General features: G+C 45.5%; 1 long non-coding RNA gene and 1 pseudogene across 2 annotated transcripts; one reads left to right on the forward strand and one right to left on the reverse strand.

Moving 5' to 3' along the window:
* The first annotated feature begins 3,437 nt into the window (after positions 1 to 3,437).
* On the forward strand, positions 3,438 to 10,352 carry LOC309654305 (uncharacterized protein C2orf78 pseudogene; annotated as a pseudogene). The gene is made up of 3 exons: positions 3,438 to 3,521; positions 6,409 to 7,158; positions 8,440 to 10,352. The product of its transcript is annotated as an uncharacterized protein C2orf78 pseudogene (transcript).
* An 8,980-nt stretch (positions 10,353 to 19,332) lies between these two features.
* On the reverse strand, positions 19,333 to 25,267 carry LOC309654306. Its single transcript, XR_014260128.1, has 3 exons — positions 25,202 to 25,267; positions 20,980 to 21,155; positions 19,333 to 19,621 (listed from the first exon to the last, which is right to left on the reverse strand). It is a non-coding gene; the product is annotated as an uncharacterized lncRNA (long non-coding RNA).
* Positions 25,268 to 25,811: the final 544 nt, after the last annotated feature.

Raw genomic sequence — 25,811 nt, forward strand, 5'->3', positions numbered from 1 at the left:
ATGTTTTGTTTGTTCCTGGTAAATAAACTGAAATCTTCTTAACATTCAAACAAAATCTAAACCACTAAATTCAACAACACAGGAGTATAACTTTTGAAAAAAATTTCTTTGGCTGCGCAGCATGTGGGATCTTAGCTCCCCAACCAGGGATTGAACCCACGCCTGCTGCATTGGAAGCGCAGAGTCTTCACCACTGGACCACCAGGGAAGTCCCAGGAATAGAACTTTTAAAGGAGAAGGTATAAACCCCTGGGTTATATGAACTGGAGATTTTTAGTAAGAAGTCAATAGATCTTTTGTTAGGCACATTTTATGTTAGGCTGTCTCCCTGCACAGGACGCAGGCGCCTTGAAAATGGAAATCACATCCCTCTATAGTACGTCCCTCTTCTTTCTGCTTTGCAGTTTGCTGCTCCACTTGTTCAACCCCACCTAGTAATAACCTATACTTCCCTTGTTCCTGTTTTCCCATCTGGAAAACAGACAAAAGGCAACCAAACAACGCAAAGGTCTCAACAAATAAGGGATACCCAAAACCAGAGATGGCCAGAACTTCTGTATCCCTCATGAAACCTAGCCCGGTGTTCAATACTTAGGTATCATTAATACATGCGTGTTGACTGAAACAGTTGAAACGCAATTCTTCCACTTCCCAGTTTAGTTTTAGTCCTCATACAAAACCTGATCATCAAATTCCTTAATGCTAGGAATCACAGTGAAAAATAATTTCTCAACTGACTTCTGTCAGATGAGTGAGAACTAAGGTTAATTCAGTGTATCTGAAGCATAGAAAGTGAGGGCAAACGTGGCACAAGATGGGGCTAGAGAAGCAGAGAGGATTCTAGAGCACGCAGAGTCTTAAAGGCCACCAGTGTGTTTTCTATTCTCAAAACAATGTTTGTGAGCGATGTTTATGAGCAATGTTCCAACTTGCTTTGAAGCTTTCTTGTGTGAAGAATGGATTGGAGGGAAACAAGATATATGGACACTAGTTAGGACCTAATCGCAACAGACAGGCAAGTTCAGTATTAGGATGTTGAGGGAGAGCTGACAGATTCCAAAGAAATTCAGGAGATAAACTGAAGCGGGCTTCATGGGGTATGAGATGGAGGAAAGGAAGGTCTTAGGGAATTAAAGGGTTTACTGCACACATGAGCAGAGTCTCAAAATTAATCATTTGAACGTACAGAGGGGGATCGATCTCCCAAATGACACCGGTTAGGAAGCAACGGTACGCCCTGTAGAATTCCTAGAGACAGCACAAATCAACTGTTTCGATGGAAAATTCGGCGGGACCCTTGATTTCCATGGGAATATAGAGAAAAGAGACACTGATCTGGCTTGCAGGTATTTAGGAAGTTGTTAGCCTGACATCACATACTAGTCTCATGTAAGTAGGCCGTCTGAAGTATGAAGCTTAGGGGAAAAACCTTGAAGAAAACTTAAAAGCTTAAGCCACACCTCTATACTACACCACCTTTCACAGTTTCTTCTCAGATAAGCAGCATCCCCATCAGTGAAGAAACTCACATCCCATAATAGGAACAACAGGCCTAAAAATTAAATGTGTGTCTTTGGAGGTCCCATCTATGCGATATCTTCCTGGTACCAGAAAAGTCCCCAGGAAGATCGATCTTTGCACCCCTGAAAGCTTACCACCAAGGAAAATGACTAGGTCCATAGATTTCCTCCCTCAAACCAGCCTACCTCACACATAAATCACTAGCAACTCAGCCCTTAACTCACATTATCACAGTCACAAGAGTGGTTAGGGAGAAAAGCACTAACCAGGGGAACTAACACAGAGGCAATCCAGGCCAAGCTGGGCTGGTGGCAGATATCTGCTCCTTACGCTCGGGTGCATAATGCGACTCACCACAATGCCTTTTTCACAGACCCTTTTTAAAGTTTCTCCACAAAATCCAACAGCTCAAGTTAGCTCATGACGCTTCAAGGTAAACAATCGTCAAGAGAAAAACATGCAATATGTCTTACAATGTTGGATTCCTTACAAATAGGACAAGGAAATAACCATGTAGACAAAACCAGAGCATTTGAAAACATCTGCGTTCTACAAACATACCAGTGAATGCTATAAATAAGGTAATATGACATAAAACAAAATGAAAACTAGATGTGAGACTGTTCTCTTCAGTGTACAGACTTCATGGCAGTTGCTGCACGATCTAGCTACTTATATCTACAACTCTCTGTTCTGTTAATACAAAATGAGGCCCAAGTGTGTCAACTTGTTTCCCACAGAAACCAAAAAACCTACATGCATCTCTTTTCTCCGGTGCCCTTTCACCTTACCTGCTCCCAGTTCTCCACCAATGTCCTCCTCTTTCTCTAATTATTCTCCTCTTCATTGTGCTTGGCCTTGCACCCAAGCATGCAAGACAGAGAGTCCTAGAGGTCCGAGATTCTAGAGGGGCTGTTTGCAAGGGGGAGGAGATTACGGTAACTGCCACACTGTATATACTTCTGTGCAAAGAAAGAGGGACAGTGTTCAGAATGTCTCTCACATATAAAAAGAGCTGGATGGCAGGATACCTGTGTGGCCCAAGGAACTAGAGCTAGCAAATCATGGGCAAAACAATTGCAACCAAAGGCTGGAAGAGGAAAGGTCTGCAACCAGCTCTGTCTCCTGGCTCTCTGGTATTTGCTGCCAATGGGCAGAGTCTATTTCGTGAAGCATCAAGCACTGAAAAGAAGACTCCTGCTGCTGGAAGTTGACAGGAAGGAACATCCAATGCAAGATCAAGGCTTGTCCTAGAAGCAATGCCCATAATGGAAGAAAAAAAAAAAAAAAAAAGAAAGCGGAAGAGAAATGTTAAGTCGCAAGTCCAACCTGGCCCCCAGCCTAGCCCAGCCCAAGGAAGGTAGGAGTCAAGGAGAAGAAACTAAAAGAGAAGAGCCTTGGACCACAACATTCTCCACAGGGTACACTCAACAAACTTCACCCTGCTCTTTAACCAAGTTACAACTGTAATAGTTCAAACTACATGGCTCTTTCCTTCCTAAGGATACTAGTTAAATAAGATCTATATAGCTCTAAGTATATGATACATAAAATAGAATACTCTGTAGAATATAAGTAACTGTTAGTTAATTATATTAATGAACGTCTGTAAGAAATGTTGCAATGATTTCCCTAATGGAAGAGCCTGGGGGAGGTAAATCTGTCTTCTAGGATTTCCTCCCCAGAGCTCAGAAATTGAGGGGTTGTTTTAGCTCTCCTACGCTCTCTTCACCCAAGCCCGCCCTCCTGTTGGGGATCGGACCTCCCTATTGGCTAGCTCATACCTTTCAACTGCCTGCTTTGTGACATCACTCTCCTACCAAACCTACTACCACTTGGTAGAGGTCTTGGGGTTTCCGTGGAGCCGTTTGGACCAGTAACCAGTGACCTTTGTACTGGACACGTGCGCCGTTCAGCTGCAGCCACTCAGACATCCTCTAGTGTTGTCTCCTCATCCCTTGTACCTGCAGTTGATGTCTCCTCTTCTCTGACCATGTCAGGTAAGAAAAGAAACTTTGGAAAGTTTTGCGTTCGATTTCTTTTGCCCCTAAATTGAGGAGGAGATTCAAAATAGCGTGGAATAATGAGGGAAAGTATTGAACTACAAGTCTGGAGACCTAATTTCAGTTTTGACTTTGACGTTTACTGTCTGTGTGACTTTGGACAAATCACTGACTGCCTCACAAAGCCTGCTGCTTTCCTTATCTGTTACGTTAGGATACCACATTGGGTTGATCACTCTGATCCCCTTCTTTTCCAATATTGAGCCTTAAAGGGTACCCATGTAGAAAATGAAATCAGAGACTTCTCAAAAGAGTGTTTCAACAGAAACATAGAAAAGCCAGGTGACACAGAAAACTAGCGATATATACCAAGATGTTTCATCTCCAATGGTCTCCCTCCACTAGTATTTCGACTAGTTGAAAAGAGAGAATAGGGAGAGAGGATGGAGAGTACTGGGCTATATAGGGAGGCACAGAGTCAAACGTAAGCAAGTTTAGGATTGTTTTCATTAGCACAGGCCAACAGGAACCAAGAGATGGGAAAAAAATATAAGAATGAAGAGGGAAAGCATAGAGGAGCTCTCAAGAAAGAGGCAGTTTGCCATGGAATGTTGATGTGAGCCAAAGATTTTAAATTAAAGCAGAAACAGCACAGAGGGAAATCTGCTCAGAGCAGGGCAAAACAAAGCTGATGGTAGCAAATCCTTACATTAACAGACTAAGAAGGAAAGTAAGGCCAGAACAGGGGATCACCAGGAAGGGCAGCCTATCAGAAAAGTCATACTCCGTTTTCTTTCTTTTATTGCCTCTCTGAATACAGCTGGCACTTGACAGTTTGGAATAGAAACATTTTAGAAGTATGTTTTAGAAATGATGCTTCCTAGAAACCAGAAACCAAAGTGGTTATCTAGGGGGCTGCTTTTCAGTGTTCTATTCTTTCTAATTTTTAAACTAGGTAGACATTTGACCAATTAAACATTTTAAATGATATCTTCTACATTGAATCAGAAGGACTATTTCCTTTGTGTGATATGTAGCTTCTAAGGCAAGGTTGCTTTTCAATTTTTACAGTTATTTCCTTCCTAACACAGAGAGCACATTGATCAACAGCCATCGTTCGCTTGTAGATCTTAGCTACCGGAGAAGAAAAAGAAAAAGTCAAGCCCCACATCTCTAATTCCCCATTTAGGGAATTCCCTGGCGGTCCAGCGCTTAGGACTCGGTGCTTTCACGGCCAGGGCCACGCGGCGCGGCAAAAGAAAAAAAGAAAACACAAACATCCACGTTTATCTAAAACAATGTTGTGGAGTCCTTTGGATTTTCTTACATTTGAAAATCTTTTTTAATTGGATTCTAGGGATGATGGTTTTTTGAGGTCTTGGGATGTCATCTTCTTGGATGTGGAAGATGATTCTAAGTTCTAGGATAAATACAAAAACCTTCTTGATACTTTTTAAGCTTCCTTTCTGCTTATTATATGAGTTATATTCATGGAAAGATATATTTCTCCTAGGCTTAATACCTGTTACTTGCTGGGTAAAAATATGAATGAGCACAATAATGAAACTCTTTTACACTTACTATTTTGCTGTCTGCTTTGTACCGGTTTTCATTGAAATACTTGTCTATATATGTTGTGGCTACCTATACATTCACATTTGTTGCATTCTGTTGCTTGTTATGCATTTTTTACTGATTTATCGTCTCTGTCTGTATGCATTGGCTAGGAATTCATTCACCTCTATCACCTCCATCGTGTTTTTTGGTTAATAGTATTCACTAAAATAGAGTGGGCAAAATTCACTTTCATAATATTGCATGTATGGTACAGAATGTCATTTGTTAGTAAATTCATTAGGCTTTGATACTTGCCCACATACCCCAGTTTTCATTAATATCTATGGATTTCTTTTTCGTTACGTAACATGTTTTTCATGATTTTTCTTTGTCTTTCTAGAACTTATTGTATCTTCCTCCATATAAATCATACGCAATAGATCAGCTTATTCATCTATTAATTATTACTGCTATTATTATTGGTGGTGGTGTTATAACCACTTTATAGATGAGTAATCTGAAGTAATCAGATAACTTTTCTCTTTCCAAAAGCACTTAAGAAATCCACTTTCGGGTAATCATTTTGAGGTAGGATGAGAAACCAGGCTTGAAGAGGGCAAACATGACTCTTTCAGTTCACCAGTTGGACTGAGCTATACGTCAACTCTAGGTAATAGCGTGGGAACTGCACAAGCAAAGGGAGACACTGAAGATGACAATGGTAATGGCCGTACTGTTTTCTAATGGACAAAAAAAATGCTTATATTATAAGTTCTATTTCTCCTGCTTTCTGGCAGTATCATGCTCAGAGTGGAGTCCTGGCAAGGAAGTCAGGATACTTAGGTTCTGAAACCTGGTAATGACACTAACATAATGAGAGAACCTGAACAAGTCAACCCGACCTCTCTGAGCCTCAGTTTCCTTACTCGTGAAATGAGACTGAAAAAAGAGAAAGTTCTCTAAGGGCCTCCTAGTTCTAAAATGCTTCCAGTCTAGGAAATAGCATAGAAGTCAATACGAGTGCAGGCTGAAGGGAAAGACAGGGCAGGGAGAAGGTTGCTTCCAGCCTAGAGAACAATGTCTGAACCATACCACTTGGCTCTTCTGCCCATCTGTGCCCAAGATGGGAGCACAGGCAGTTAATACAGAAGAGTGGAAAACTGCTCAGTCCTTACAGCCATCATTAACTGTCTGATTTTGGGTTTCTCAGGAAGGGTCGATAGTAGAGGTGTCCTGAGAGCAAGAACCTTAAGATAATGCTGTTCCTCAAACGTAGTGAGAATTTCTCAACCTCCCTGAGTTTTTCATGACCCTCTTGTTCTTACAGAAAATTTCCAAAATCCATCTCTACTTGGAACTCTAAATTCTCTGCAGCATTCTCTTCCTGTGGTGAGCAATGCAACTTCCCTAACACGAAGTGTCTGCAACTTCTCCAGAGTCTCTGCCCCTGCCGTCAGTTCGGCATCGGCTACCGGTACCTCTTTCCAGACACTCATGGGTAGTGCCTACCTTTACCAACATTCCAGCACGACTATGTTATCTGGAGTTACTGACCACAGCCAGATCTCCACTTCAGCTCCTTCCTATCCAGGTGTTCTTGAGTGGGACATCACAGGAAGCACTGAAAAGAATTCCTCTTCACTCGGAGACTTTACTCTGGCACTCACTGACCGGCACCCAGCTGCTTCCTCCATGTTTATGGCAGCCCAGTATGATAAAACTTCAGACGCCAATAACATGGTCCCTCTATATCCATCACTTTCTGCCAGGCTTGCTCAGGGAGCACCATCTCAGATTCCAAATCAGGGGCATAGCCGCCTGTCACTTCCCTACCAGGAAGGAAGCCAGGTATATTACTATAACCAAGGCACACTGGGGTCTTCACTGTATGGAGAACTTGGCTCCTGCCCGCAATCCTATGGCTCCGCGTCATACACAGGAAGTAGGGCCTCTGCGCAACCAGAAATGGGAATGGGACTGAAGGAGATTCAGCCCACAAATATCCGACCACCAGCTTCCACCTCTGCAATCTGCCACCCTGTGTCTACTCAACGCATCACAGAAACAAGTTTTCAAGGTGAGTATACAAACGGCAGAGAAAGCTGAAGAATGAGGTCGGCATTCACAAATGGGGTCAAATCGACAGCTGGGAAGGGGTGTAGAGACAGGTAGAATTTAGATCCTGAGCCTTTAGTAACCACTACCTTCGCTCAGTGCCCTCTGTTTTTAGACTCTATGTAAGAACACCTAGGGCTTCCCTGGTGGCGCCGTGGTTAAGAATCCACCTGCCAATGCAATGCGGGGGACACGGGTTCGAGCCCTGGTCTGGGAAGATCCCACATGCCGTGGAGCAACTAAGCCCATGTGCCACAACGACTGAGCCTGCATTCTAGAGCCCGTGAGCCGCAACTACCGAAGCCCACGCGCCTAGAGCGCATGCTCCGCAACAAGAGAAGCCCGCACAGCGCAACCAAGAGTAGACCCCGCTAGCCGCAACTAGAGAAAGCCCGTGCACAGCAATGAAGACCCTGTGCAGCCAAAAAAATAAATACGTAGAATAAATAAGTTCAAACAATCAATCAATAAATAAACGTAAATTAAAAAAAAACAAAAAAACAAAAAAACAAAAAGAACACCTAATGCAGGTGGGAAGGTGGCAGGGACACTGTAAAGGTCATCTATGCTACATGTACAAGAACCCCGAGAGCACACCAATAGGTACCACATTTTTCACTGCTGTAGCCGAGCATTCCCCCTGTACTACCACACTGTAGCACTCCCTTCCCTCGTCTACTGCTACAGTCTCTTTGGAAGGTGTCTCAGAACTCTTGTTATGAGAGTGCCAGTTGAAGTGTCCTCACTTCCGTCATTTATACCAGGATTTAAGACCTTGTGGTCCGAGATCCTGTCCAGAGAGCAAGCAGGCTAAGACTCTGTCTTTGTTTCTGTATTTCATCAGAAAGGGCTCTACCCCCTCTCCTAGTTCATGGTGTGAAGTGTTCTTAGCCTCTCGGGAAAGTGGGGAGAATTGAAAGGACTCTATATGAGAATGCTAGGCTTTGTAAAACATTTCAGTTGTTTAAAAAGAAGACTCATTTTGTATTGGACTTACAACAGTCCTATGAGATACAAAGAGAGCCAAGGATCAGTGACATGAAATGATCACCAGTTAAGCATTACAACAGTCACCGCTTACCTCGTAGCATAGGGCACTGTCCATGATCCTTAAGAAGAGTTAGTAGAAATGCCTTGCCCATCTTGCCCCTGAACCCCTTGAAAGGTACATGACTGCTGTGTTGGTGTTTAGGGGGAGCATCTCATTTACCAGGGACTGACTTCTCCCTTGATCCCTTTGTAGTGATGGAGCCTTCCCTGGTGATGAAAAATTCCCTGGGATTGCAACCTCCAAGCCAGACGTTTTGTGTGACACAAACTCAAGAACTCCCCAAGTCCTGCAGTAGCAGAAACAGTCACATACTTGAGAGTAACCCACCATCTGAACTTGGGGACATTTCAGTGACAGCTCCAGTCCAGAGTGCCAGGCGTCTCCTGGCCCTGCCTCCAGCTCCAAGCCAGGGACAAACAGAGAGTAAGAACGTGGAGGATATCAAAACCAAGCTGTCAAAGCCTCTGGAGGCCTACCAGATCCCAATAGAAAACCAAGATCCTCCACTACTCCCTTTGGGAATCCCTGATATTCCCCAGCCGCTGGCCTGCACCGATCCCCTCAGCCAAGAGGAGCAGCCTGGTTCTGAAAATGCTGATCTGGGAGAGAACAGCCTGAGTCGTCAGGACCTAGGGACACTTGAAAATGGGACTGAACCTAGCAGTGGTCTTGCAGACATTACTACACTGGCGGAGGATATTCACCTTCCCCAGCTCTTTAATTCTTGGAAAGATCTTGATCGATCCCAAGGTCCCAACGTGATCAAAGCTGAAGACACCAGAGCCATTAAGGTGAATCAGGTGCAGGAAAAGCCAAGTGTCGTAAAGGTTCCCTCTGATCAACCCAGGAAGAACAAACAGAAAGCCTCTGAGCCTATCGGTGGTGCTCCCAAGGCCAAAATCCAGCCAAAGGATCCAGAGTGCCTGTTAGGGGGAGAAGCGGTTATATGCACTGCTGCAGTCAGTGACAGGGCTCCTGCGAACACGGCCAAGCACTCTCAAGGCAAACCTCAGAAAGCTGCATCCGGAAAGATCAGCAAAACTGAGAGCCATGGGCAGGAAAAGACCAAAAGGACCAGAGGAAGAAACAAGGCTGAAGAGAACAAGCAGTCAGGGAACAAAGTCAAGGCAGAAGACAAGCCAGCAATCCCCAACACGAAGCGAAAGGAACACCAAACTGAGCTTCGCCAAGAGAGCTTTCAAAAGCCTCGAACCTCCCTTGGCGTGCGCATGCTGGAGTCTGTGAAGGTTCTTCATGCGCTGGGGAAGAAGAATGAGACGAAAACTGGGCTCTCTTCCTGTCGGCTCTTGGGAAATTCAAGCAACCCCAAAGACCCCCAGCCACCCCCAGCGATCCAGCCACGGCGGCATACCCCACGTGAGGGTAAGAGGCCTGAGAAAACGCAAGTCCAAGCCCAGAAACCAGACAGCAGTGCTGAAACAGAGTGTCCATCTCCATCCCAGTGTGAGCGGCCTCCTCCTGGGAAGGTCAAGTTGATACCTCTGCCTTTTTCTGCCTGGGACAAGCCTCAAGCTCGACCCGCTCCTCGGAGGCCACAGTCTCTGGCCTCACATCGGCCTGCTGTGGCTTACCGTGCCCAGCCTGGTTCTACTGACTCAGCTCAACCTGCTGCAGTCAATTCATCCCAGCCAGCTCCTGCCTCTTTGCCAGGTCCCGCCAAACCAGCTCAGCCAACTGTGGCCAACCCAACCCAACCGGCTTGGACCAACCATACCCAGCCTCGTGTCCCTCAGCCTGCTGCTCCTAGGCCTGCACCCTACAAAACTTCATCTGGCGCTTCTCTCCAGCGCGAGCCTGTTCCCCCTGCTGTGACTAAGCGCCAGTCCCCACCCAAGCTCCAAACCCAACTTCTACTCCAAGACTTCAGCAAGCAACGAGTTCCATGGAGGGAACCCAACGTGCCTGAGCCAGTCATGTCAAAGCCCATCGAACAAGAGCAGAGGCCAGAGCGAGAGGCCATGAAGAGGCGGGCTCAACAACAACGGGAGAATGCTGCCAGATACACCTCTTCGGGGAAGCTGCAATTTTTCACCCAGAGGGACAAAGAAATGGAAATTGCTGACTACTACGGATACGTCAGGTGACAGCTGCTAGGATTCTTGCTGCCACCTTGGCTACCAGCGGTTCTTCCATACATAGGTAAGATAGGTATAGAACCGAATAAGTAAATGGAATAGAATTAATAGATGAGTAATAAACCTTTCGAATTTTGAGATGCTGCTAACTGGGGCGTGAGAAAGGAAGGCCTGAAAGTTGGATGGGAGAATGAAGGAAAGGGGTAAAAACTGAGGAAAGAGGAAGGAACTTGGCCCAGGGCTAGGAAGGCCAAAAGAGACGTATGGATTTAGGAAAGGAAGCAGGAGTGAGGATGAAATGGCAGAAGTAAAAAGCAGGGTCAGGGGTCTGGGTTGAAAGAACACAATTGGAGTAGAGTTGAAGGTGACAGGAGATGAGTCTAGGTTTACTAGGAGAAATAGAAACAAAGTCTCTCGGGGAGGTTGGCCTTAAGTCTCACAACCACCAGATAGGTATTTCAGAAAACAAGAGGTTCACGACACATCTCTGAAAGGTTTGAGTTGCCTTATTCAGGTGTGATTATAGTGGGGGAATAGGCAAATCTACCAGAGAAGTGGCTAGGGCTCAGAGTCCTCCTAGGGGCAGCTGACGACAGGGCCAGAGCCAAGGGAACTGCTGCATCAGGAGGCCCACGAACAAATCAGGGGCATAGCCGCCTGTCACTTCCCTACCAGGAAGGAAGCCAGGTATATTACTATAACCAAGGCACACTGGGGTCTTCACTGTATGGAGAACTTGGCTCCTGCCCGCAATCCTATGGCTCCGCGTCATACACAGGAAGTAGGGCCTCTGCGCAACCAGAAATGGGAATGGGACTGAAGGAGATTCAGCCCGCAAATATCCGACCACCAGCTTCCACCTCTGCAATCTGCCACCCTGTGTCTGCTCAACGCATCACAGAAACAAGTTTTCAAGGTGAGTATACAAACGGCAGAGCAAGTTGAAGAATGAGGTCGGCATTCACAAACGGGGTCAAATCGACAGCTGGGAAGGGGTGTAGAGACAGGTAGAATTTAGATCCTGAGCCTTTAATAACCACTACCTTCTCTCAGTGCTCTCTGTTTTTAGACTCTATGTAAGAACAGCTAGGGCTTCCCTGGTGGCGCCTGCCAATGCAGGGGACACGGCTTCGAGCCCCGGTCTGCGAAGATCCCACATGCCGTGCAGCAACTAAGCGCATGTGCCACAACGACTGAGCCTGCATTCCAGAGCCCGTGAGCCGCAACTACCGAAGCCCACGCGCCTACAGCCCATGCTCCGCAACAAGAGAGGCCACCGCGATGAGAAGCCCGCACACCGCAACCAAGAGTAGACCCCGCTAGCCGCAACTAGAGAAAGCCCGTGCACACCAATGAGGACCCAGTGCAGCCAAAAAAATAAATACGTAGAATAAATAAGTTCAATCAATCAATCAATCAATAAACGTAAATTAAAAAAAAAAAAACAAACAAAAAAACAGAACACCTAATGCAGGTGGGAAGGTGGGAGGGACACTGTAAAGGTCATCTATGCTACATGTACAAGAACCCCGAGAGCACACCAATAGGTACCACATTTTTCACTGCTGTAGCCGAGCATTCCCCCTGTACTACCACACTGTAGCACTCCCTTCCCTCGTCTACTGCTACAGTCTCTTTGGAAGGTGTTTCAGAACTCTTGTTATGAGAGTGCCAGTTGAACTGTCCTCACTTCCGTCATTTATACCAGGATTTAAGACCTTGTGGTCCGAGATCCTGTCCAGAGAGCAAGCAGGCTAAGACTCTGTCTTTGTTTCTATATTTCATCAGAAAGGGCTCTACCCCCTCTCCTAGTTCATGGTGTGAAGTGTTCTTAGCCTCTCGGGAAAGTGGGGAGAATTCAAAGGACTCTCTATGAGAATGCTAGGCTTTGTAAAACATTTCAGTTTTTTAAAAAGAAGACTCATTTTGTATTGGACTTACAACAGTCCTATGAGATACAAAGAGAGCCAAGGATCAGTGACATGAAATGATCACCAGTAAGAATTACAACAGTCACCGCTTACCTCGTAGCATAGGGCACACTGTCCATGATCCTTAAGAAGAGTTAGTAGAAATGCCTTGCCCATCTTGCCCCTGAACCCCTTGAAAGGTACACGACTGCTGTGTTGGTGTTTAGGGGGAGCATCTCACTTACCCGGGACTGACTTCAACCTTGATTCCTCTGTAGTGATGGAGACTTCCCCGCTGATGAAAAATTCCCTGGGATTGCAACCTCCAAGCCAGACCGCTTTCCTATGGAATGACAGAGAACTTCAGAGAACTTGTCAAGATGAAACACCAGTCAGTCTGCGGGAGAAAGGGAAGAAGAGAACGATGGAAATCGTTTCTGGGAAACTATTTTTACATTATGTTTTGTTTGTTCCTGGTAAATAAACTGAAATCTTCTTAACATTCAAACAAAATCTAAACCACTAAATTCAACAACACAGGAGTATAACTTTTGAAAAAAATTTCTTTGGCTGCGCAGCATGTGGGATCTTAGCTCCCCAACCAGGGATTGAACCCACGCCTGCTGCATTGGAAGCGCAGAGTCTTCACCACTGGACCACCAGGGAAGTCCCAGGAATAGAACTTTTAAAGGAGAAGGTATAAACCCCTGGGTTATATGAACTGGAGATTTTTAGTAAGAAGTCAATAGATCTTTTGTTAGGCACATTTTATGTTAGGCTGTCTCCCTGCACAGGACGCAGGCGCCTTGAAAATGGAAATCACATCCCTCTATAGTACGTCCCTCTTCTTTCTGCTTTGCAGTTTGCTGCTCCACTTGTTCAACCCCACCTAGTAATAACCTATACTTCCCTTGTTCCTGTTTTCCCATCTGGAAAACAGACAAAAGGCAACCAAACAACGCAAAGGTCTCAACAAATAAGGGATACCCAAAACCAGAGATGGCCAGAACTTCTGTATCCCTCATGAAACCTAGCCCGGTGTTCAATACTTAGGTATCATTAATACATGCGTGTTGACTGAAACAGTTGAAACGCAATTCTTCCACTTCCCAGTTTAGTTTTAGTCCTCATACAAAACCTGATCATCAAATTCCTTAATGCTAGGAATCACAGTGAAAAATAATTTCTCAACTGACTTCTGTCAGATGAGTGAGAACTAAGGTTAATTCAGTGTATCTGAAGCATAGAAAGTGAGGGCAAACGTGGCACAAGATGGGGCTAGAGAAGCAGAGAGGATTCTAGAGCACGCAGAGTCTTAAAGGCCACCAGTGTGTTTTCTATTCTCAAAACAATGTTTGTGAGCGATGTTTATGAGCAATGTTCCAACTTGCTTTGAAGCTTTCTTGTGTGAAGAATGGATTGGAGGGAAACAAGATATATGGACACTAGTTAGGACCTAATCGCAACAGACAGGCAAGTTCAGTATTAGGATGTTGAGGGAGAGCTGACAGATTCCAAAGAAATTCAGGAGATAAACTGAAGCGGGCTTCATGGGGTATGAGATGGAGGAAAGGAAGGTCTTAGGGAATTAAAGGGTTTACTGCACACATGAGCAGAGTCTCAAAATTAATCATTTGAACGTACAGAGGGGGATCGATCTCCCAAATGACACCGGTTAGGAAGCAACGGTACGCCCTGTAGAATTCCTAGAGACAGCACAAATCAACTGTTTCGATGGAAAATTCGGCGGGACCCTTGATTTCCATGGGAATATAGAGAAAAGAGACACTGATCTGGCTTGCAGGTATTTAGGAAGTTGTTAGCCTGACATCACATACTAGTCTCATGTAAGTAGGCCGTCTGAAGTATGAAGCTTAGGGGAAAAACCTTGAAGAAAACTTAAAAGCTTAAGCCACACCTCTATACTACACCACCTTTCACAGTTTCTTCTCAGATAAGCAGCATCCCCATCAGTGAAGAAACTCACATCCCATAATAGGAACAACAGGCCTAAAAATTAAATGTGTGTCTTTGGAGGTCCCATCTATGCGATATCTTCCTGGTACCAGAAAAGTCCCCAGGAAGATCGATCTTTGCACCCCTGAAAGCTTACCACCAAGGAAAATGACTAGGTCCATAGATTTCCTCCCTCAAACCAGCCTACCTCACACATAAATCACTAGCAACTCAGCCCTTAACTCACATTATCACAGTCACAAGAGTGGTTAGGGAGAAAAGCACTAACCAGGGGAACTAACACAGAGGCAATCCAGGCCAAGCTGGGCTGGTGGCAGATATCTGCTCCTTACGCTCGGGTGCATAATGCGACTCACCACAATGCCTTTTTCACAGACCCTTTTTAAAGTTTCTCCACAAAATCCAACAGCTCAAGTTAGCTCATGACGCTTCAAGGTAAACAATCGTCAAGAGAAAAACATGCAATATGTCTTACAATGTTGGATTCCTTACAAATAGGACAAGGAAATAACCATGTAGACAAAACCAGAGCATTTGAAAACATCTGCGTTCTACAAACATACCAGTGAATGCTATAAATAAGGTAATATGACATAAAACAAAATGAAAACTAGATGTGAGACTGTTCTCTTCAGTGTACAGACTTCATGGCAGTTGCTGCACGATCTAGCTACTTATATCTACAACTCTCTGTTCTGTTAATACAAAATGAGGCCCAAGTGTGTCAACTTGTTTCCCACAGAAACCAAAAAACCTACATGCATCTCTTTTCTCCGGTGCCCTTTCACCTTACCTGCTCCCAGTTCTCCACCAATGTCCTCCTCTTTCTCTAATTATTCTCCTCTTCATTGTGCTTGGCCTTGCACCCAAGCATGCAAGACAGAGAGTCCTAGAGGTCCGAGATTCTAGAGGGGCTGTTTGCAAGGGGGAGGAGATTACGGTAACTGCCACACTGTATATACTTCTGTGCAAAGAAAGAGGGACAGTGTTCAGAATGTCTCTCACATATAAAAAGAGCTGGATGGCAGGATACCTGTGTGGCCCAAGGAACTAGAGCTAGCAAATCATGGGCAAAACAATTGCAACCAAAGGCTGGAAGAGGAAAGGTCTGCAACCAGCTCTGTCTCCTGGCTCTCTGGTATTTGCTGCCAATGGGCAGAGTCTATTTCGTGAAGCATCAAGCACTGAAAAGAAGACTCCTGCTGCTGGAAGTTGACAGGAAGGAACATCCAATGCAAGATCAAGGCTTGTCCTAGAAGCAATGCCCATAATGGAAGAAAAAAAAAAAAAAAAAAGAAAGCGGAAGAGAAATGTTAAGTCGCAAGTCCAACCTGGCCCCCAGCCTAGCCCAGCCCAAGGAAGGTAGGAGTCAAGGAGAAGAAACTAAAAGAGAAGAGCCTTGGACCACAACATTCTCCACAGGGTACACTCAACAAACTTCACCCTGCTCTTTAACCAAGTTACAACTGTAATAGTTCAAACTACATGGCTCTTTCCTTCCTAAGGATACTAGTTAAATAAGATCTATATAGCTCTAAGTATATGATACATAAAATAGAATACTCTGTAGAATATAAGTAACTGTTAGTTAATTATATTAATGAACGTCTGTAAGAAATGTTGCAATGATTTCCCTAATGGAAGAGCCTGGGGGAGGTAAATCTGTCTTCTAGGATTTCCTCCCCAGAGCTCAGAAATTGAGGGGTTGTTTTAGCTCTCCTACGCTCTCTTCACCCAAGCCCGCCCTCCTGTTGGGGATCGGACCTCCCTATTGGCTAGCTCATACCTTTCAACTGCCTGCTTTGTGACATCACTCTCCTACCAAACCTACTACCACTTGGTAGAGGTCTTGGGGTTTCCGTGGAGCCGTTTGGACCAGTAACCAGTGACCTTTGTACTGGACACGTGCGCCGTTCAGCTGCAGCCACTCAGACATCCTCTAGTGTTGTCTCCTCATCCCTTGTACCTGCAGTTGATGTCTCCTCTTCTCTGACCATGTCAGGTAAGAAAAGAAACTTTGGAAAGTTTTGCGTTCGATTTCTTTTGCCCCTAAATTGAGGAGGAGATTCAAAATAGCGTGGAATAATGAGGGAAAGTATTGAACTACAAGTCTGGAGACCTAATTTCAGTTTTGACTTTGACGTTTACTGTCTGTGTGACTTTGGACAAATCACTGACTGCCTCACAAAGCCTGCTGCTTTCCTTATCTGTTACGTTAGGATACCACATTGGGTTGATCACTCTGATCCCCTTCTTTTCCAATATTGAGCCTTAAAGGGTACCCATGTAGAAAATGAAATCAGAGACTTCTCAAAAGAGTGTTTCAACAGAAACATAGAAAAGCCAGGTGACACAGAAAACTAGCGATATATACCAAGATGTTTCATCTCCAATGGTCTCCCTCCACTAGTATTTCGACTAGTTGAAAAGAGAGAATAGGGAGAGAGGATGGAGAGTACTGGGCTATATAGGGAGGCACAGAGTCAAACGTAAGCAAGTTTAGGATTGTTTTCATTAGCACAGGCCAACAGGAACCAAGAGATGGGAAAAAAATATAAGAATGAAGAGGGAAAGCATAGAGGAGCTCTCAAGAAAGAGGCAGTTTGCCATGGAATGTTGATGGGAGCCAAAGATTTTAAATTAAAGCAGAAACAGCACAGAGGGAAATCTGCTCAGAGCAGGGCAAAACAAAGCTGATGGTAGCAAATCCTTACATTAACAGACTAAGAAGGAAAGTAAGGCCAGAACAGGGGATCACCAGGAAGGGCAGCCTATCAGAAAAGTCATACTCCGTTTTCTTTCTTTTATTGCCTCTCTGAATACAGCTGGCACTTGACAGTTTGGAATAGAAACATTTTAGAAGTATGTTTTAGAAATGATGCTTCCTAGAAACCAGAAACCAAAGTGGTTATCTAGGGGGCTGCTTTTCAGTGTTCTATTCTTTCTAATTTTTAAACTAGGTAGACATTTGACCAATTAAACATTTTAAATGATATCTTCTACATTGAATCAGAAGGACTATTTCCTTTGTGTGATATGTAGCTTCTAAGGCAAGGTTGCTTTTCATTTTTACAGTTATTTCCTTCCTAACACAGAGAGCACATTGATCAACAGCCATCGTTCGCTTGTAGATCTTAGCTACCGGAGAAGAAAAAGAAAAAGTCAAGCCCCACATCTCTAATTCCCCATTTAGGGAATTCCCTGGCGGTCCAGCGCTTTAGGACTCGGTGCTTTCACGGCCAGGGCCACGCGGCGCGGCAAAAGAAAAAAAGAAAACACAAACATCCACATTTATCTAAAACAATGTTGTGGAGTCCTTTGGATTTTCTTACATTTGAAAATCTTTTTTAATTGGATTCTAGGGATGATGGTTTTTTGAGGTCTTGGGATGTCATCTTCTTGGATGTGGAAGATGATTCTAAGTTCTAGGATAAATACAAAAACCTTCTTGATACTTTTTAAGCTTCCTTTCTGCTTATTATATGAGTTATATTCATGGAAAGATATATTTCTCCTAGGCTTAATACCTGTTACTTGCTGGGTAAAAATATGAATGAGCACAATAATGAAACTCTTTTACACTTACTATTTTGCTGTCTGCTTTGTACCGGTTTTCATTGAAATACTTGTCTATATATGTTGTGGCTACCTATACATTCACATTTGTTGCATTCTGTTGCTTGTTGTGCATTTTTTACTGATTTATCGTCTCTGTCTGTATGCATTGGCTAGGAATTCATTCACCTCTATCACCTCCATCGTGTTTTTTGGTTAATAGTATTCACTAAAATAGAGTGGGCAAAATTCACTTTCATAATATTGCATGTATGGTACAGAATGTCATTTGTTAGTAAATTCATTAGGCTTTGATACTTGCCCACATACCCCAGTTTTCATTAATATCTATGGATTTCTTTTTCGTTACGTAACATGTTTTTCATGATTTTTCTTTGTCTTTCTAGAACTTATTGTATCTTCCTCCATATAAATCATACGCAATAGATCAGCTTATTCATCTATTAATTATTACTGCTATTATTATTGGTGGTGGTGTTATAACCACTTTATAGATGAGTAATCTGAAGTAATCAGATAACTTTTCTCTTTCCAAAAGCACTTAAGAAATCCACTTTCGGGTAATCATTTTGAGGTAGGATGAGAAACCAGGCTTGAAGAGGGCAAAAATGACTCTTTCAGTTCACCAGTTGGACTGAGCTATACGTCAACTCTAGGTAATAGCGTGGGAACTGCACAAGCAAAGGGAGACACTGAAGATGACAATGGTAATGGCCGTACTGTTTTCTAATGGACAAAAAAAATGCTTATATTATAAGTTCTATTTCTCCTGCTTTCTGGCACTATCATGCTCAGAGTGGAGTCCTGGCAAGGAAGTCAGGATACTTAGGTTCTGAAACCTGGTAATGACACTAACATAATGAGAGAACCTGAACAAGTCAACCCGACCTCTCTGAGCCTCAGTTTCCTTACTCGTGAAATGAGACTGAAAAAAGAGAAAGTTCTCTAAGGGCCTCCTAGTTCTAAAATGCTTCCAGTCTAGGAAATAGCATAGAAGTCAATACGAGTGCAGGCTGAAGGGAAAGACAGGGCAGGGAGAAGGTTGCTTCCAGCCTAGAGAACAATGTCTGAACCATACCACTTGGCTCTTCTGCCCATCTGTGCCCAAGATGGGAGCACAGGCAGTTAATACAGAAGAGTGGAAAACTGCTCAGTCCTTACAGCCATCATTAACTGTCTGATTTTGGGTTTCTCAGGAAGGGTCGATAGTAGAGGTGTCCTGAGAGCAAGAACCTTAAGATAATGCTGTTCCTCAAACGTAGTGAGAATTTCTCAACCTCCCTGAGTTTTTCATGACCCTCTTGTTCTTACAGAAAATTTCCAAAATCCATCTCTACTTGGAACTCTAAATTCTCTGCAGCATTGTCTTCCTGTGGTGAGCAATGCAACTTCCCTAACACGAAGTGTCTGCAACTTCTCCAGAGTCTCTGCCCCTGCCGTCAGTTCGGCATCGGCTACCGGTACCTCTTTCCAGACACTCATGGGTAGTGCCTACCTTTACCAACATTCCAGCACGACTATGTTATCTGGAGTTACTGACCACAGCCAGATCTCCACTTCAGCTCCTTCCTATCCAGGTGTTCTTGAGTGGGACATCACAGGAAGCACTGAAAAGAATTCCTCTTCACTCGGAGACTTTACTCTGGCACTCACTGACCGGCACCCAGCTGCTTCCTCCATGTTTATGGCAGCCCAGTATGATAAAACTTCAGACGCCAATAACATGGTCCCTCTATATCCATCACTTTCTGCCAGGCTTGCTCAGGGAGCACCATCTCAGATTCCAAATCAGGGGCATAGCCGCCTGTCACTTCCCTCCCAGGAAGGAAGCCAGGTATATTACTATAACCAAGGCACACTGGGGTCTTCACTGTATGGAGAACTTGGCTCCTGCCCGCAATCCTATGGCTCCGCGTCATACACAGGAAGTAGGGCCTCTGCGCAACCAGAAATGGGAATGGGACTGAAGGAGATTCAGCCCACAAATATCCGACCACCAGCTTCCACCTCTGCAATCTGCCACCCTGTGTCTGCTCAACGCATCACAGAAACAAGTTTTCAAGGTGAGTATACAAACGGCAGAGAAAGTTGAAGAATGAGGTCGGCATTCACAAATGGGGTCAAATCGACAGCTGGGAAGGGGTGTAGAGACAGGTAGAATTTAGATCCTGAGCCTTTAGTAACCACTACCTTCGCTCAGTGCCCTCTGTTTTTAGACTCTATATAAGAACACCTAGGGCTTCCCTGGTGGCGCCGTGGTTAAGAATCCGCCTGCCAATGCAATGCGGCGGACACTGGTTCGAGCCCTGGTCTGGGAAGATCCCACATGCCGTGGAGCAACTAAGCCCATGTGCCACAACGACTGAGCCTGCATTCTAGAGCCCGTGAGCCGCAACTACCGAAGCCCACGCGCCTAGAGCGCATGCTCCGCAACAAGAGAAGCCCGCACACCGCAACCAAGAGTAGACACCGCTAGCCGCAACTAGAGAAAGCCCGTGCACAGCAATGAAGACCCTGTGCAGCTAAAAAAATAAATACGTAGAATAAATAAGTTCAAACAATCAATCAATAAATAAACGTAAATTAAAAAAAACAAAAAAACAAAAAGAACACCTAATGCAGGTGGGAAGGTGGCAGGGACACTGTAAAGGTCATCTATGCTACATGTACAAGAACCCCGAGAGCACACCAATAGGTACAACATTTTTCACTGCTGTAGCCGAGCATTCCCCCTGTACTACCACACTGTAGCACTCCCTTCCCTCGTCTACTGCTACAGTCTCTTTGGAAGGTGTCTCAGAACTCTTGTTATGAGAGTGCCAGTTGAAGTGTCCTCACTTCCGTCATTTATACCAGGATTTAAGACCTTGTGGTCCGAGATCCTGTCCAGAGAGCAAGCAGGCTAAGACTCTGTCTTTGTTTCTGTATTTCATCAGAAAGGGCTCTACCCCCTCTCCTAGTTCATGGTGTGAAGTGTTCTTAGCCTCTCGGGAAAGTGGGGAGAATTGAAAGGACTCTATATGAGAATGCTAGGCTTTGTAAAACATTTCAGTTGTTTAAAAAGAAGACTCATTTTGTATTGGACTTACAACAGTCCTATGAGATACAAAGAGAGCCAAGGATCAGTGACATGAAATGATCACCAGTTAAGCATTACAACAGTCACCGCTTACCTCGTAGCATAGGGCACTGTCCATGATCCTTAAGAAGAGTTAGTAGAAATGCCTTGCCCATCTTGCCCCTGAACCCCTTGAAAGGTACATGACTGCTGTGTTGGTGTTTAGGGGGAGCATCTCATTTACCAGGGACTGACTTCTCCCTTGATCCCTTTGTAGTGATGGAGCCTTCCCTGGTGATGAAAAATTCCCTGGGATTGCAACCTCCAAGCCAGACGTTTTGTGTGACACAAACTCAAGAACTCCCCAAGTCCTGCAGTAGCAGAAACAGTCACATACTTGAGAGTAACCCACCATCTGAACTTGGGGACATTTCAGTGACAGCTCCAGTCCAGAGTGCCAGGCGTCTCCTGGCCCTGCCTCCAGCTCCAAGCCAGGGACAAACAGAGAGTAAGAACGTGGAGGATATCAAAACCAAGCTGTCAAAGCCTCTGGAGGCCTACCAGATCCCAATAGAAAACCAAGATCCTCCACTACTCCCTTTAGGAATCCCTGATATTCCCCAGCCGCTGGCCTGCACCGATCCCCTCAGCCAAGAGGAGCAGCCTGGTTCTGAAAATGCTGATCTGGGAGAGAACAGCCTGAGTCGTCAGGACCTAGGGACACTTGAAAATGGGACTGAACCTAGCAGTGGTCTTGCAGACATTACTACACTGGCGGAGGATATTCACCTTCCCCAGCTCTTTAATTCTTGGAAAGATCTTGATCGATCCCAAGGTCCCAACGTGATCAAAGCTGAAGACACCAGAGCCATTAAGGTGAATCAGGTGCAGGAAAAGCCAAGTGTCGTAAAGGTTCCCTCTGATCAACCCAGGAAGAACAAACAGAAAGCCTCTGAGCCTATCGGTGGTGCTCCCAAGGCCAAAATCCAGCCAAAAGATCCAGAGTGCCTGTTAGGGGGAGAAGCGGTTATATGCACTGCTGCAGTCAGTGACAGGGCTCCTGCGAACACGGCCAAGCACTCTCAAGGCAAACCTCAGAAAGCTGCATCCGGAAAGATCAGCAAAACTGAGAGCCATGGGCAGGAAAAGACCAAAAGGACCAGAGGAAGAAACAAGGCTGAAGAGAACAAGCAGTCAGGGAACAAAGTCAAGGCAGAAGACAAGCCAGCAATCCCCAACACGAAGCGAAAGGAACACCAAACTGAGCTTCGCCAAGAGAGCTTTCAAAAGCCTCGAACCTCCCTTGGCGTGCGCATGCTGGAGTCTGTGAAGGTTCTTCATGCGCTGGGGAAGAAGAATGAGACGAAAACTGGGCTCTCTTCCTGTCGGCTCTTGGGAAATTCAAGCAACCCCAAAGACCCCCAGCCACCCCCAGCGATCCAGCCACGGCGGCATACCCCACGTGAGGGTAAGAGGCCTGAGAAAACGCAAGTCCAAGCCCAGAAACCAGACAGCAGTGCTGAAACAGAGTGTCCATCTCCATCCCAGTGTGAGCGGCCTCCTCCTGGGAAGGTCAAGTTGATACCTCTGCCTTTTTCTGCCTGGGACAAGCCTCAAGCTCGACCCGCTCCTCGGAGGCCACAGTCTCTGGCCTCACATCGGCCTGCTGTGGCTTACCGTGCCCAGCCTGGTTCTACTGACTCAGCTCAACCTGCTGCAGTCAATTCATCCCAGCCAGCTCCTGCCTCTTTGCCAGGTCCCGCCAAACCAGCTCAGCCAACTGTGGCCAACCCAACCCAACCGGCTTGGACCAACCATACCCAGCCTCGTGTCCCTCAGCCTGCTGCTCCTAGGCCTGCACCCTACAAAACTTCATCTGGCGCTTCTCTCCAGCGCGAGCCTGTTCCCCCTGCTGTGACTAAGCGCCAGTCCCCACCCAAGCTCCAAACCCAACTTCTACTCCAAGACTTCAGCAAGCAACGAGTTCCATGGAGGGAACCCAACGTGCCTGAGCCAGTCATGTCAAAGCCCATCGAACAAGAGCAGAGGCCAGAGCGAGAGGCCATGAAGAGGCGGGCTCAACAACAACGGGAGAATGCTGCCAGATACACCTCTTCGGGGAAGCTGCAATTTTTCACCCAGAGGGACAAAGAAATGGAAATTGCTGACTACTACGGATACGTCAGGTGACAGCTGCTAGGATTCTTGCTGCCACCTTGGCTACCAGCGGTTCTTCCATACATAGGTAAGATAGGTATAGAACCGAATAAGTAAATGGAATAGAATTAATAGATGAGTAATAAACCTTTCGAATTTTGAGATGCTGCTAACTGGGGCGTGAGAAAGGAAGGCCTGAAAGTTGGATGGGAGAATGAAGGAAAGGGGTAAAAACTGAGGAAAGAGGAAGGAACTTGGCCCAGGGCTAGGAAGGCCAAAAGAGACGTATGGATTTAGGAAAGGAAGCAGGAGTGAGGATGAAATGGCAGAAGTAAAAAGCAGGGTCAGGGGTCTGGGTTGAAAGAACACAATTGGAGTAGAGTTGAAGGTGACAGGAGATGAGTCTAGGTTTACTAGGAGAAATAGAAACAAAGTCTCTCGGGGAGGTTGGCCTTAAGTCTCACAACCACCAGATAGGTATTTCAGAAAACAAGAGGTTCACGACACATCTCTGAAAGGTTTGAGTTGCCTTATTCAGGTGTGATTATAGTGGGGGAATAGGCAAATCTACCAGAGAAGTAGCTAGGGCTCAGAGTCCTCCTAGGGGCAGCTGACGACAGGGCCAGAGCCAAGGGAACTGCTGCATCAGGAGGCCCACGAACAAATCAGGGGCATAGCCGCCTGTCACTTCCCTACCAGGAAGGAAGCCAGGTATATTACTATAACCAAGGCACACTGGGGTCTTCACTGTATGGAGAACTTGGCTCCTGCCCGCAATCCTATGGCTCCGCGTCATACACAGGAAGTAGGGCCTCTGCGCAACCAGAAATGGGAATGGGACTGAAGGAGATTCAGCCCGCAAATATCCGACCACCAGCTTCCACCTCTGCAATCTGCCACCCTGTGTCTGCTCAACGCATCACAGAAACAAGTTTTCAAGGTGAGTATACAAACGGCAGAGCAAGTTGAAGAATGAGGTCGGCATTCACAAACGGGGTCAAATCGACAGCTGGGAAGGGGTGTAGAGACAGGTAGAATTTAGATCCTGAGCCTTTAATAACCACTACCTTCTCTCAGTGCTCTCTGTTTTTAGACTCTATGTAAGAACAGCTAGGGCTTCCCTGGTGGCGCCTGCCAATGCAGGGGACACGGCTTCGAGCCCCGGTCTGCGAAGATCCCACATGCCGTGCTGCAACTAAGCGCATGTGCCACAACGACTGAGCCTGCATTCCAGAGCCCGTGAGCCGCAACTACCGAAGCCCACGCGCCTACAGCCCATGCTCCGCAACAAGAGAGGCCACCGCGATGAGAAGCCCGCACACCGCAACCAAGAGTAGACCCCGCTAGCCGCAACTAGAGAAAGCCCGTGCACAGCAATGAGGACCCAGTGCAGCCAAAAAAATAAATACGTAGAATAAATAAGTTCAATCAATCAATCAATCAATAAACGTAAATTAAAAACAAACAAACAAACAAAAAAACAGAACACCTAATGCAGGTGGGAAGGTGGGAGGGACACTGTAAAGGTCATCTATGCTACATGTACAAGAACCCCGAGAGCACACCAATAGGTACCACATTTTTCACTGCTGTAGCCGAGCATTCCCCCTGTACTACCACACTGTAGCACTCCCTTCCCTCGTCTACCGCTACAGTCTCTTTGGAAGGTGTTTCAGAACTCTTGTTATGAGAGTGCCAGTTGAACTGTCCTCACTTCCGTCATTTATACCAGGATTTAAGACCTTGTGGTCCGAGATCCTGTCCAGAGAGCAAGCAGGCTAAGACTCTGTCTTTGTTTCTATATTTCATCAGAAAGGGCTCTACCCCCTCTCCTAGTTCATGGTGTGAAGTGTTCTTAGCCTCTCGGGAAAGTGGGGAGAATTCAAAGGACTCTCTATGAGAATGCTAGGCTTTGTAAAACATTTCAGTTTTTTAAAAAGAAGACTCATTTTGTATTGGACTTAACAACAGTCCTATGAGATACAAAGAGAGCCAAGGATCAGTGACATGAAATGATCACCAGTAAGAATTACAACAGTCACCGCTTACCTCGTAGCATAGGGCACACTGTCCATGATCCTTAAGAAGAGTTAGTAGAAATGCCTTGCCCATCTTGCCCCTGAACCCCTTGAAAGGTACACGACTGCTGTGTTGGTGTTTAGGGGGAGCATCTCACTTACCCGGGACTGACTTCAACCTTGATTCCTCTGTAGTGATGGAGACTTCCCCGCTGATGAAAAATTCCCTGGGATTGCAACCTCCAAGCCAGACCGCTTTCCTATGGAATGACAGAGAACTTCAGAGAACTTGTCAAGATGAAACACCAGTCAGTCTGCGGGAGAAAGGGAAGAAGAGAACGATGGAAATCGTTTCTGGGAAACTATTTTTACATTATGTTTTGTTTGTTCCTGGTAAATAAACTGAAATCTTCTTAACATTCAAACAAAATCTAAACCACTAAATTCAACAACACAGGAGTATAACTTTTGAAAAAAATTTCTTTGGCTGCGCAGCATGTGGGATCTTAGCTCCCCAACCAGGGATTGAACCCACGCCTGCTGCATTGGAAGCGCAGAGTCTTCACCACTGGACCACCAGGGAAGTCCCAGGAATAGAACTTTTAAAGGAGAAGGTATAAACCCCTGGGTTATATGAACTGGAGATTTTTAGTAAGAAGTCAATAGATCTTTTGTTAGGCACATTTTATGTTAGGCTGTCTCCCTGCACAGGACGCAGGCGCCTTGAAAATGGAAATCACATCCCTCTATAGTACGTCCCTCTTCTTTCTGC

This window comes from Balaenoptera physalus (assembly GCF_965194825.1).
Source record: "Balaenoptera physalus genome assembly, contig: HAP1_SCAFFOLD_2652, whole genome shotgun sequence".
In the NCBI taxonomy this organism is placed as follows: Eukaryota; Metazoa; Chordata; class Mammalia; order Artiodactyla; family Balaenopteridae; genus Balaenoptera; species Balaenoptera physalus.